Consider the following 12,798-nt stretch of genomic DNA (forward strand, 5'->3'; position numbering starts at 1 on the left):
AGGACCTGATCCAAAGCGGCGCCGCCGCCCCCGGAGCTTCCGCAAGCAAGGACGCTACGTCACTTCGCGCTTACGTCACTCCGGGGGCGGGGCACGTTGCGTCCTCGCCGCTCCCGGTCTGCGTTCAGCGCAGCCACCAGCTAGAGTAAATTCTGGGAAAGGGAAGGTCGCAGCTGCCCCGCAGCCCCGGGAAGGCTTTCTGGGAGACTTCCATGCTGGACTGGCAGTTCCTCGCTAGGCCGACCTGCCGGTGACCGAGGGACCCCGTACCTTCGTCAGGACTTCCGTGGCGTTCAGTGTCTGTGTTTCTCACCTCACCAGTTAATTCTATGTTAAGCCTTTAAGCTGCTGATCTTTTGGTCTGCTCTTAGCTTAAGCCGGGATTCTACGTGTTATCAAGTGTTATGACCTGCTTTATCCTTGAGAGATTGCCAACCATTGGTGTGTAATTGTTGTTTTTTTGGGGGGGGGCGTACGATATGCAAATTTTACTTGAAGCGTTGGTATTGGGATTCAGATGCTTTCCTTTCGCGTTCCTTTCGTACTCCACTCCTTCCCATTTCTAAGAACCCATGTATTCATTTACTCCTTTTTGACAGTGGTGCTGAGTATGTTGGTCTGTCCATGGTAAAGCGTATACGAGGGGCAGACAGCAGGCTATTCTGTCCCACGTCTTTCCTGCTGAAGTGGTTGGTACTCTGAAATCAAGGAACAATCCTCTGTCATCTCTGGTCCTACCTTGCGTGGGGACTTTGGGGCCTTGCGTATTTGAATACAGGACTCTTAATTAGGCTCATGCAATTAAGACTTAACTAATTAAGACTATGCCATTTAATGGGATTATTTTCGTTCTACATTAACGTTAGAAAATATAAAAACAAAAAGTTTGAAGAAGCTACATTGGTTGCCAGTCGTTCTCTTGCTTCTCAGCGTTGCTTCACAGAGCCACCACTAATTGGGTTTTAACCCAAACTGTGGAACGCCAGGGGTAATCAGAGTCCAGATTTCTCATCCTTTCAGTATTTATTACAATTTCCACTTTGTATCCCGGATGTAACCCCCTCCCTCACCCCCCATCCCACCCTCCTTCCCTCTTACACTGCTATGTCCATCCCCTAGTCCACTGATGGGGGAGGTCCTCCTCCCCTATTATCTGATCCTAGCCTATCAGTCTCATCAGGACCGTCTGGATCCTCTTTCTCCGTGTCCTGCTTAGGCCACCTCACCAGGGGTAGGTGATCAAAGAGCCAGCCACTGCTCTCCTTTCTAGGGGAACCCACATGGAGACCGAGCTGTTCATGGGCTACATCTGAGCAGGGTGTCTAGGTCCTCTCCATGAGTGGTCCGTAGTTGTTTCATCAGTCTCTACAGGATTCCCTGAGCCTAGATTTTTTGGCTCCTGTCCCCTCCAAGTCTTTCTGTTTCTCCCTTCTTCTGTAAGATTACCTGCACTCTGCCCAAAGTTTGGTTATGAGTCTCAGCATCTGCTTTGATACCCTGCTGGGTAAAGTCTTTCAGAGGCTGTCTGGAAGGCTCCTGTCCTCTCCTACTTCTGATCTCTATCCTATTTGCCCTTCTGAATGAGGACTAAGCCTCTTTCCTAGGGTCCTGCTTGTTTTTCAGCTTCTTTAGGACTGTAGATTTTAGTATATTTATCCTGTATTATATGGCTAATATCCACTTATAAGTGAGTATATGCCATGTGTATCTTTCTGCTTTGGGATTACCTCACTCAGGATGATCTTTTCTAGTTCCATGCATTTGCCTGCCAATTTCATGATTTCCTTGTTTTTAATAGCTGAGTAGTATTAAATGCACCACAATTTCTGTATCAGTTATTCAGATGAGGGCATCTAGGTTGTTTCTAGATTCTAGCTATTATGAATAAAGCTGCTATGAACATAACTGAGCAGATGTCCTTGTTGTATGGTTGATCATCTTTCAGATAAATGCCCAGAAGTGGTATAGCTGGATCTTGAGGTAGCACTATTCCTAATTTTCTGAGAAAGTGCCAGATTGATTTCCAAAGTGGTTGTACAAGTTTACATTCCCTCCAGCAGTGGAGGAGGGTTGCCCTTTCTCCACATTCTCTACAGCAAGTGTGTTCCTTGAGTTTTTAATTTTTAAATTTATTATTTATTACAATTTATTCACTTTGTATCTGACTATGGCCTCCTTTCTAGTCTCCTTCCAATCCCACTCTCCCTCCGCCTTCTCCCGCTATTCCGTTCTCCCACTGACAGGAGGTCCTTTGAGTTTTTGATCTTAGCCATTCTGTTGGGTGTAAGGTGAAATCTCAGGATTGTTTTCACTTTCATTTCCCTGATGACTAAGGACATTGAGCATTTCTTTAAGTGTTTCTCTGCCATTCGATATTCCTCTATAGAGAATTCTGTTTAGCTCTGTACCCCATTTTTTAATTGGATTACTTGTTGCTTTTTAACTTCTTGAGTTCTTTATATATTCTGGATATTAGCCTTCTGTCAGATATAGGGTTGGTGAAGATATTTTTCCAGTCTATGGGTTGCCGTTTTTTTTTTTGTTTGTTTGTTTGTTTGTTTGTTTTTTCTTTTGACAGTATCCTTTCCTTTACAGAAGCTTTTCAGGTTCATTAGGTCCCATTTATTGATTGCTGATTTTAGAGCCTGTACTGTTGGTGTTCTGTTCAGGAAGTTGCCACCTGTGCCAATGTGTTCAAGGCTCTTCCACACTTTTCTTCTAACAGATTTAGTGTATCTGGTTTTATGTTGAGGTCTTTGATCCACTTGGACTTTAATTTTGTGTAGGGTGATAAATAGAGTACTTTTTTTTAATAAAATTATCTGGGGCCGGAGATATGGCTCAGTGGTAAAAGCACTGTTTGCTTTTCTAGAGGTCCTGAGTTCAATTCCTGGCAACCACATGGGGTCTTATAACCAACTATACTGGGATCTGATGCCCTCTTCTGGCATGCAGGTATACATGCAGATAGAACATTCATAAACATTAAATACTTAAGTCTAAAAAATAAAAAAGGAAATAAAATAAAATAAAAATAATCCTAGTAATCAAGTCATTTGTGAGTAAAGGATTCAAATTCAGCCTTTGTCTCTCACCATACTTAATGTTGGCTTAAACCAGTGGCTCTCAACCTTTCTTATGTTTTAATCCTTTAATATAGTTCCATATATTGCGGTAACCCCCAATCATAAAATTATTTTCATTGCTATTTCATAACTGTAATTTTGCTACTGTTATGAGTTGTAAATATTTTTGAAGAGAAGTTTTTTTTCAAAGAGGTGTCAACTCAAAGGTCGAGAACCACTGACTTAAACACACAGCCTATTCTAAACTCATTCATCATTCATCCGAGATAGATACTAGATTTTTTGATATTCTAGGGAAACCAATTCCAAACCCTAAAACGTGAAGGGAAGTAGCTGTGTAAAAAATACTAGATGTGACAGAAAAGCTAAGGACTCAGGATGCTGAATTTCCTTATCCCAGACCTCCCCACTACAGTCAAGCTCATAATACAAACTTGTTTCCCATAAAGGACCTTGAGTGTCTGTAATTCTAAATTTTTAGTCTGGAATTCAATGTATTAATAGTCCACACCTTCCTTTTGAATCAGTTTGTGATCGTCTAATTTTTCTTGTTCAACTTCTTTTCCCTACCACCTCGCCCCTTCGCCTGCAACACTCTCTTCACGTCTTTTTTATTTCTTTTCCCCAATAATAATTTATAATTCAAGTTCTATTTACAATGTGAAGCATTTATTATTTCTTTTTATATTGATTTCCTAGATCAGATGTAATAAATTACTGCACTTGCTACTCAAAACAATAGAAATTAATTTTCCCTTATAACCAGAAATACGAAATCATTTTTCAGTGTGATAAAATCTAAGTGTTGGTGTTAAGTGAAAAATAAACCAGACTCAGACAAATACCACATATTTTATGTTCAGAACCTGGATTTAGAGTGATATGTTGTGTGAAGATGTGTTTATGGTTGTATTTAGATTATAAAACTAGAAAAGAATCACCAAAGGGGAGGAAGAGCTAAAGGATAGTAGGAAATAAGATAGTACTAGAGTGTGTGTAAGCAGAAAGTAGGTCTGACTACTGAATCCACTTTAGCTCACAAGGAGTCCTGAGGAAAGTAGATTTCATATAAAATGTGATACTAAACATCCAGTAAGAAATATCCACATATACAGAGAAAATTTAAATGAGATTCAAAAACTGGAACAGTGACTTTAAATGTCTGTTGACATAAAACAATCATAAATATATATTCATTTGTGCTGACTGGTTACAACTTTATTAATAAAGAGTTATCTATGAAAAATCTCTTAGCCAGGTGGTGATAGCACATGCCTTTAATCCTAGCATTTGGGTGGTGGGGTGGGGGTGGGGAGGGGACAGGAGTGGGGGAAGGAGCAGGCAAATCTCCAAGTTCCAGGCCATAGTGGTCTACAGAGTCAGTTCCAGGACAGCAGAGATACACAGAGGAAAACTGTCTCAAAAAAAAAAAAAAACAAAAAAACAAATACTAAACCCCCAAACCAACCAGTCAAACAAATGCTTTTATTTTATACAACTGGTCCAAAAAGACTTTCTCTAAGTTTCAAAATGCTAAAATGAGTTCTAGTTATATTTAATGAAAGGCAGTCACTATGGCAAACCTCCAAATACTACAATTTTTCCCCCAGGCAAGTTTATAAATACCTCAAAATATCTGCTGGAACTCCAAAATGATCTACAAAGTTTTGTAACAGGGCCATAGAGCTTAGCACAACTGACTCCATGATGGAAGTGTCATTCAGGCTGTAAAACTCAGCAGGTAGACAGCACCACCTGCCACAACTAAAACAAAGACCTAATCCATCAAAAGTCCCATATAGTTCTGGGAAGGAATCAAAAAAGTCTAAGTTTGCTTTTTTAGTTCCTGTAGCTCCACTCTTGGCTAAATGTTCTTGTTAACTGAGGTATGTCAACTCAGAACATGTTTTTCTTTTTGTGCTTAAAATCTCACCCTGAGAAGGGCTCAGTGCTACATTGGGGTCCCAAACACCCAGAGTAGTCAGTCACTGGTCAACTAATAAAGACTTTCTATTGGCTTAAACCTATGTCCAAGTGGTCTTTTCTGATGAATATCCCATAACAGCTTTAGGCCTGTGGAGTTTTCATGATAGTTTTTGGAAGCTGCTGTTCCTGAGACAGGTTCATAAAATTTTTGGAGTATGATTGCCCTTTTCCACAGGTCTTCAGTGAATACAGTTGCTCATTCTCTTCAAATTTTCAGCTTTGTTAAGCTGCTGTAGATAGTCAAATGACTGCGAATCTTGGAAACTTTTAAAACAGTGAAGAGGTTTCCTATGTCACTATTACTCCAACACTCCACACTCATTTCTGAACTTGGAGCATGCTTGCCAAGGAAGTCAAAGGTTGGCATTAATTGATGTATGGTTGTCACTCGTAGTTCTTTTTGAGATGATTTGTTTTACAGAAGCAAATATAACATATGCTTGTGTGAAATAAAAGCTTTCACAGTAGAGTTCATTAAAAAAATAGCTGTTGTTGACTACTTTTGGACCTTTCACTATTTCTATAAATATTTGTGTTGATACCTTTTGTACCTCTTATAAAGTCACTAAAACAACTGATTATTCAGTTTGTGAATACATTGAACTCATCTTGGGCTTTGCTCTCACGGTTTCTGCTTTAGCCATGTAATTCAGATCATATTTTAGATTTTAGTTTTCTGAGGAACTTCCATATTGATTTTCAAAATTGCTGAACAAATTTACGTTCCTACAATGGATCAATGGACAGAAAATGTGACATTTCTACACAACAGAATATTATTCACCCATAAAGATGAATGAAAACATATTTGCATGAAAATGAGTGGAACTGGAGATCATCACATTAACAAAATAAGATAGATTTAGAAAGAAAAACAACCTATGCCAAATCCGGGTTTTAAAAAAGATGTGGAAGTAGTACAGTGGGCTACTGAACTGTAGTTATGCAAGCTCATTAAAGTATTCTTAAGAATACATCAAGTGTAAAACTACCCTGGGTAAAACTGGTCTCTGAACTAGCACTAAATTCCTAGGGTAAACTGGTCTCTGGACCAGTCCTATATTCCTATACAATGTGACCTTGAGGTAAAGGTTAAATGCCTACCATTTAACTGTTTCTATCTAGTTCTGTAAAGAGCCTCTGTAAACAGTGCTTGCTTTCTATAAAAGCGAACTTTCATTCTCCTGTTTCCATTGTCTCAGAGGCTTACTGCCTCTGCCTGCTAACCTAGGCCTAGTCCTGGAAGCTTCTAGCCTCACTACAATCTAACCCAGATCTAGAATGTTTTCTGCCTCTGAGATTTACTGCTTAATAAGCTCAAACTTTCTTGTACTTACTGAGGTCTTGGCTGGCTCAGCTGTTCTGCCTTAAACTTCTCTCCACATAACTTGTTCAATTTGCCTTTTCTATGGGCAACTGCTCTGCTTGGCCTCAGACTAACTATAACGATCTCTTCTAAACTTCACCCAAGTCTAACTTGTTCTTTCTCTGCAGCATGTCTCTATTACTGTCCCAAGAAAACGTTCTCCTCTCCTCTCTGTATTGTGCCTTAGGTGGCTTCCCTTTTTCTCCTTCTTCTCACGAAAGTTGGCCATGTCCTATTAGGTCAAGTCTTTCTCTGATTTGTCACCTTTTCAATTAAACAACACTTTCAAACATGGTTGCTTTCTTCTACAAACTAACTTTTGGATCTATGCTTTTCTTTATGTAAAACTTGCTCTGTACTAGGCTGACCTTGAACTCACATCTGCTTGCCTCTGTCTCCTGGATTAAATGCATGTTTGTATTCCAGCCAGATCACACAGATCCAGAAAGTCTTTAGACATGATCTCTTCCCACAACAGCCATGTTCTGAATTTAAATTCCTATACAGCTTTCTGTATATAACTTAATTGTGTTTTTTTTTTTTTTTTTTTTTTTTTTTTTCCTTAAAAACTCAAACCAAATGGAAGGCAGGGCTGTTTCCTGCTAATCTGCTTGGTACAGTCCCACTGGTGGCTGGGAAGACTCCATTCTACTTATTTAGGGCTTTTGGAACTTTTTCTTTTCAGGTACTCCACAACAGTAGAAGAGCTACTGTTTGGGGAGAAGACAGAAGGGAAGAGAGACAAGTGAGGGTAATGGGCAATGAATATAATTAACGTTCATAAACGTGTATGTGAAAATCACTCTTTTGTGCAATGAATACATTCTAATAAAAACACGTACGGTCATAATGTGGCATTTTATGTTAAATCTTTTTAATTTTGAACCAGTTCATGTTTGTTGGCAGAATCTGCTAATTATACCAAGTATTGATTACTTCATTTCCTTTTATCAATAACAGCTACTGATTACCAGCTGGACATAAGTTTCTGGAGCCAGTGACTATCTTTTCCAGTCTTAATTAGTTTTGGGTTGTGTACTTAAGGTTTTTTCAGGGCATGCCTGTATAAATTGTATAAAAAAAAACCCAGCATGAGTCTTGCATTTGGGAAAAAAAAAAAAAGGGCATATGTTTTCCTACATTCTATTCCAATCTCCTGTAGGCTGAATGAGCCTCAACCATGCAGCTGACACCAGTTAGTCTAAGGCAATGTATGAAAGTCAAGGCAGGACTCTCATCCCTAGGTTACCTCATGGAGAAGGCCTTTTTCTCATCCTGCTCCACCTGCTTACCCTGAATAGCACAAGAAAGAGAAAGCCACTGTATTTGTACTACGGTAGAGTCTTTGATTACATGAAAATAATCACGTTCCACCAATATAGGTGGGACTTTGAAATTTAATTTTGTATTGAAAATAGTTTTTGAAATACAGTATATTCTGATAACAGTTTCTCCTCCCTCCACTCCCCCACATCCTCCTTGCTAATCTAAGACCATACCTTTTCTTTCTCTCTTTTTCATTTGAAAAGAAACAGCTGAGTGTGGGGGTGCATGCCTTTAATCCCAGCACTCTGGAGGCAGGTAGATTTCTGTGTTTGAGGTCACTCTTATCTACAGAGCAAGGTCTAAAACAGCCAGAACTACAAGAACACCCCACCCCCATAGAAAGAAAGAAAAGAAACAAGCATCTAAAACAAAAATAGAAAAAAAAGAGACAAGGAAAAAGCACACACATAAACACACATGTTGTTGGTTATTAATGTTTACAATTGATACGTCTTTTAGATAAGCAGCAGTTAGTCCTATGTCACCAGCCAGCAGTGACACCTGAATACCACCTGAGCAAGGGTTAGGGGGAGAGAGAGAGAGAGACAGGGCAACACCAAGAAGGACACCAAGTCAAAGCTCTGATCTAGGTGTCAATAATAGTAAAACCAACACTTATATAGCAGAAAAGTACAAGCAGCTTCTCATGGAGGCAATTTTATTTAGCCAAAACATATGAAAGCTCACTCAAGCTTACACAGAGCCTGATGTCTGGTTATCATGGTTGCACAGAGTTTCTCAGGGTCAGAGCCCTCTGCTGTAGAATTGCCAGGGTCAGTCTCTGAGACAGCAAACTTTAGATTATAGCCAGGGCCAAGAGGCCAAATTCCACTACTCGGATGTGCACTCCAATTTGCCATTAACTCCAAAATGGACTGCCACAGTCCTTAACCAGCTCTATACCCAAATCACCACACAGAGACTGCGATTTATTTAATTAACCTAGAGCACAATGCTGGGCAATATTATTCTATCCTAAACCTCCAAGCCCGCATAGTTAACTACCATTTAGATTTCACACATAATACTAGCGTTTAGTCATATTTTAGGTCCAGTCCATTTCTTCACGTGATTCCAAGACCTCTCCTGCAGATTCTCTGCTCTTCTCTCCTGCCTCCTCCCTCCTCCCCCTCCAGACCAGGATGTCTCACCCTATCCTTTCCATTGCTCAGCATTGTGGCTGGTTGTTTTAATTGACAACATGGAGAACAAATGGTGGCATGTTTACACAAACTTGAGACAGGTGATGCTTAGAATAAGCATCACATTGCAATGTCCGGATTGAAACCAGATAGTGGGGTAGAGAAATCAGGATTTGAATGAACAAGGGTAAATTGTGTACATTCCAAAAGAACGTTATAGCAACACACACACACACACACACATGCACGCACACACGCACAAAGCCAGAGATGCATACATTTTTACATATAGAAATCCCATACAGAAACCATAATGCATAAGAAAATGTAAGGTAAAAAATGCCCAGACAAAGAATGAGATAAAAAAAAATCTCCAAAAATGCTGTGGAGTTCATTTTGTGTTGGGCATCTACTTCTGGGAAGAGGCTTGCTCTTAAGGGTGGTTTGTATATGCCGTGAGATTCAGTTGCAGAAAGCTATTTTTTTCTTTGTGAGCAGTTGTCAATTGAAGATAACATTTGGGTTAGGGTTGGGGTTGTGTCCACTTCCCCTCTCAGCTATGGGATCCCATCTGGCTTGGACATGAACATGCCCTGTGCATGCTGCTGGAGTCTCTATGTGTTCACATGTGCTTTCATCTTGTTGTGTCTAGGAGCTCTTGTTTCTTTGGTGCCTTACATATGTAGAACTATCCCAGCATCTCTGGGGTGAAGCTACTTGATCATGGTAAATGATGTTTTTGATGTGTTCTTGGATTCAGTTTGGGAATATTTTATTGAACATTTTTGCATATATGTTCATATATACTATAGGAAAATTGTTCTATAATGCTTTTTCTTTGTTGGATTTTTTTGTGTGGTTTAGATATCAGGGTAATTGTGGACTCAAAAAAATTAGGCAATGTTCCCTCTGTTTCTATTTTGGAGAATAATTTGAGGAATATTGGCAATAATTCTCCTTTGAACGTCTGGTATAATTCTGTGCTAACTCCATCTAGTTCTCAACTTCTTTTAGCTGGGAGACTTAGTTATTTCTTTTATTTTACTAGGCGTTATAGCTCTGTTTATATTACTTATCTTATCTTGACTTAACTATAGTAGGTTAAATATATATATATATATATGTATGTCAAGAAATTTATCCATTATATTTTAATTTTTCCAATTTTCTCTAGTAAAAATTTCTAAAGTATGTCCTTATGATTTTCTGGATTTCCTCAGAATATGTTTTTAATATCCTACTTTTCATCACAAAGATAAGAAATTGTTTGATTGATATAACTCTTAGAGATTTGGAGGTGATATTATGAAAAGGGATTGTAGCCTCTGAGGCATGATCATTATCTGATTATGCTAGTATCTCAGCATAATATGAGAGGGGACCTCTGACCATATGGTACTGGTACCTGAAAGTTATAATGAGGGTGAATTAGGGAATACAAACTGCAGTTAGGATAGTTTAAAAGATGCAGATAAAGCATATAAAGGAAATCCTACTCCTTTTCATGATCAAAATGCTTATGTAAAGCAAGTTCCACAATCCAACAGAGTACCTGATATTTTTCTTAGTGGTGAAAGATTGATAGATTTGGTGTTAAGAATAGAAACAAAATAAAAAAATTCCAGTTCTAAATACTTCTCTTTAGCTTCATACAGAGGATAAAACAGGGACAATTAAACAAAAAAGGCAACATAAGGCATCCAGACCTTGCAGGAGGAAGTCAAGTCATCTTTGACATAAATGACATAATCTGTATACAAAAATCTCAAGGCATACATACACATAAAAATATACTAGAACTAATGAGTTCAGCATGGGATAGGATATTTGGTTGGTGCAAGCTCTTTGATGAGAGGAGACCAAGGAGACACCAGAACTAAAGAATATTAGAACAAAAAGAGCATTTCTGGAAAGGAGGGTGAAATCTGACCTTTGGTTCACTATTCTATGTCATTAAAAAAATCCTCATAGTGAATTTACTTCAACTATATAGTCAATAGTAACCTGATTTTAGCTCTCTAGGAAGGCTAACTGAACTCCCACTGGTTTGCCATTTGTTCTCCTTTTACTTCCTTTTTACTGCCCTTCCTGTTTCTGTACTGTCTCTTTAAATTCTCATTTTGATAAATAGACCATGATGTTATAATTCTAGATTGCGAGATTATAGGAAGTGGCATTTTGTGTGTTCCACTCCCTCAAGTCTAAAATTATTTCAAAGCACAAAAGTTTCAAAACATCTATGATCTACATATTTTCTTATTTATTCCCTGTGGTAGGACCTTTCCCTCCTCGTAGAGAATCCATTTAACAATAATGCCACGTCACCTGAATTCTGTGGATATTCTTTTTATTTGCAGTGAGCAGTCTTTACATTAATCATTTCAGCCATCAGGCGTTGAAACCTAGAACAGAATTCTTGTTTCCATGATTGCAGAGTATCGTATTGATTGGTTGAGATATTTCAACCTTAGAGTTTATGTTGGTCAGTGTTCTACTGCTGTGAAGAGGCACCATGACCAAGGCAATTCTTATAAAAGAAAGCAGCTAATGGGGGCTTGCATATAGTTACAGAGGTTTAGTCCATTTAAATCATGGCGCACAGGAAAAGTAGCTGAGAGTTCTACATCCAGATATGCAGGCAGTGGGAAGGGACTCCGGGCTTGTGAGCTTTCTGAAACCTCAAAGCGTACCCAGAGCGACAACACTTTCTCCAACAGGGGCACAACTCCTAATCTTTTCAAATAGTGACACTCCCTGGTGACCAAGTATTTAAAATTATGAGCGTATGGAGACCATTCTCATTCAAACTACCGCAGAGCTCTTGATCCATTAAGCAGCCTGAATATATTAAACCCAAAAATCACATTTTAATTATCATATATTATAAATTATTTTGTATGTGCACTTGTGTGTGTGTGTGTGTGTGTGAATAAGTTTCATTAAGGCTGTATACGGGAGCATGGAAGCCTCACCAATGACTATACCACTGAAGAAATGTCTCTCCTCCCCATCAACCATGAATTGCGTATACATCCTCAGCAAGTAGGGAGCCCTGTATGGCCTCCTGCCCCACTTCTGTGACAGAATTTTAGCAGGCCCAGTCTTGTGCAGATGATCAAAGCTGTTGTGAATCCAGAATGAAGTAGTCATGTCGTTCCCTAGTATTCCATACTACTCCCTTCCTCTGGCTCTTATATTCTTTCTGCCCCTTATTCTGCAATGTTCTCTAAGTCTGGTAGCACTGTACCAGAGTACTATAGATGTCCTACACCAAGTTTTACTATTTCAGCTTTCCCCAACTCCATTTTACTTATGTGTGTGTGTGTGTGTGTGTGTGTGTGTGTATGTATGTATCTATTTAGTTATTTAATCACTTAACTATTTCAGCTCTTAAATAAGAAACCCCAACTAGTTTCCTGTGGCTTAGGTGTGACCCTTTCCCTGCTGGGCACTCACCTGTATTGTTGCCCCTTCCCTTGAGTATCAGTTTCATCATCTTACTCCACATAGATGTCAAATTGTTAAACCTGGGAAGACATTAGGATTTGTTAACATTTCTGACCTAGAAAATTTATTGTTTGATTTCTGTGGCACCTGCCTCTCTGTCCAGAGTCCTTACAGCTTACCTTTATGTCTGAGGGCAACTGCTACCAACATCTTTACAGTCTTCTGTCCAGCTCTGTGCTTATGTCATGCATTCTTGGAGGGCTTTCCCTACCATTTGTTTGGATCTGGGATGGCTGCTTTGGTTTCTGCCACCCCTTCCTCACTTTATCTATTTGACCCTCTCTTGCTGGAACTCTCTCCTGTTCATTGTATCTAGCTATCCTGATCAGCTTTCTTTTATTGGCTGGTAAAATAATATATCCTCTGGCATTTGCTTTTAGATACT

General features: G+C 39.1%; 1 long non-coding RNA gene across 1 annotated transcript in view; it reads left to right on the forward strand.

Moving 5' to 3' along the window:
- Positions 1-109: 109 nt before the first annotated feature.
- LOC132649545 (uncharacterized) overlaps positions 110-12,798 on the forward strand; it is a 37,702-nt gene continuing 25,013 nt past the window's right edge. Inside the window, exon 1 of the long non-coding RNA XR_009588042.1 lies at positions 110-441. This is a non-coding gene — a long non-coding RNA (uncharacterized LOC132649545). The remainder of the gene's footprint in view (positions 442-12,798) is intronic.

This window comes from Meriones unguiculatus, chromosome 20 (assembly GCF_030254825.1).
Source record: "Meriones unguiculatus strain TT.TT164.6M chromosome 20, Bangor_MerUng_6.1, whole genome shotgun sequence".
In the NCBI taxonomy this organism is placed as follows: domain Eukaryota; kingdom Metazoa; phylum Chordata; class Mammalia; order Rodentia; family Muridae; genus Meriones; species Meriones unguiculatus.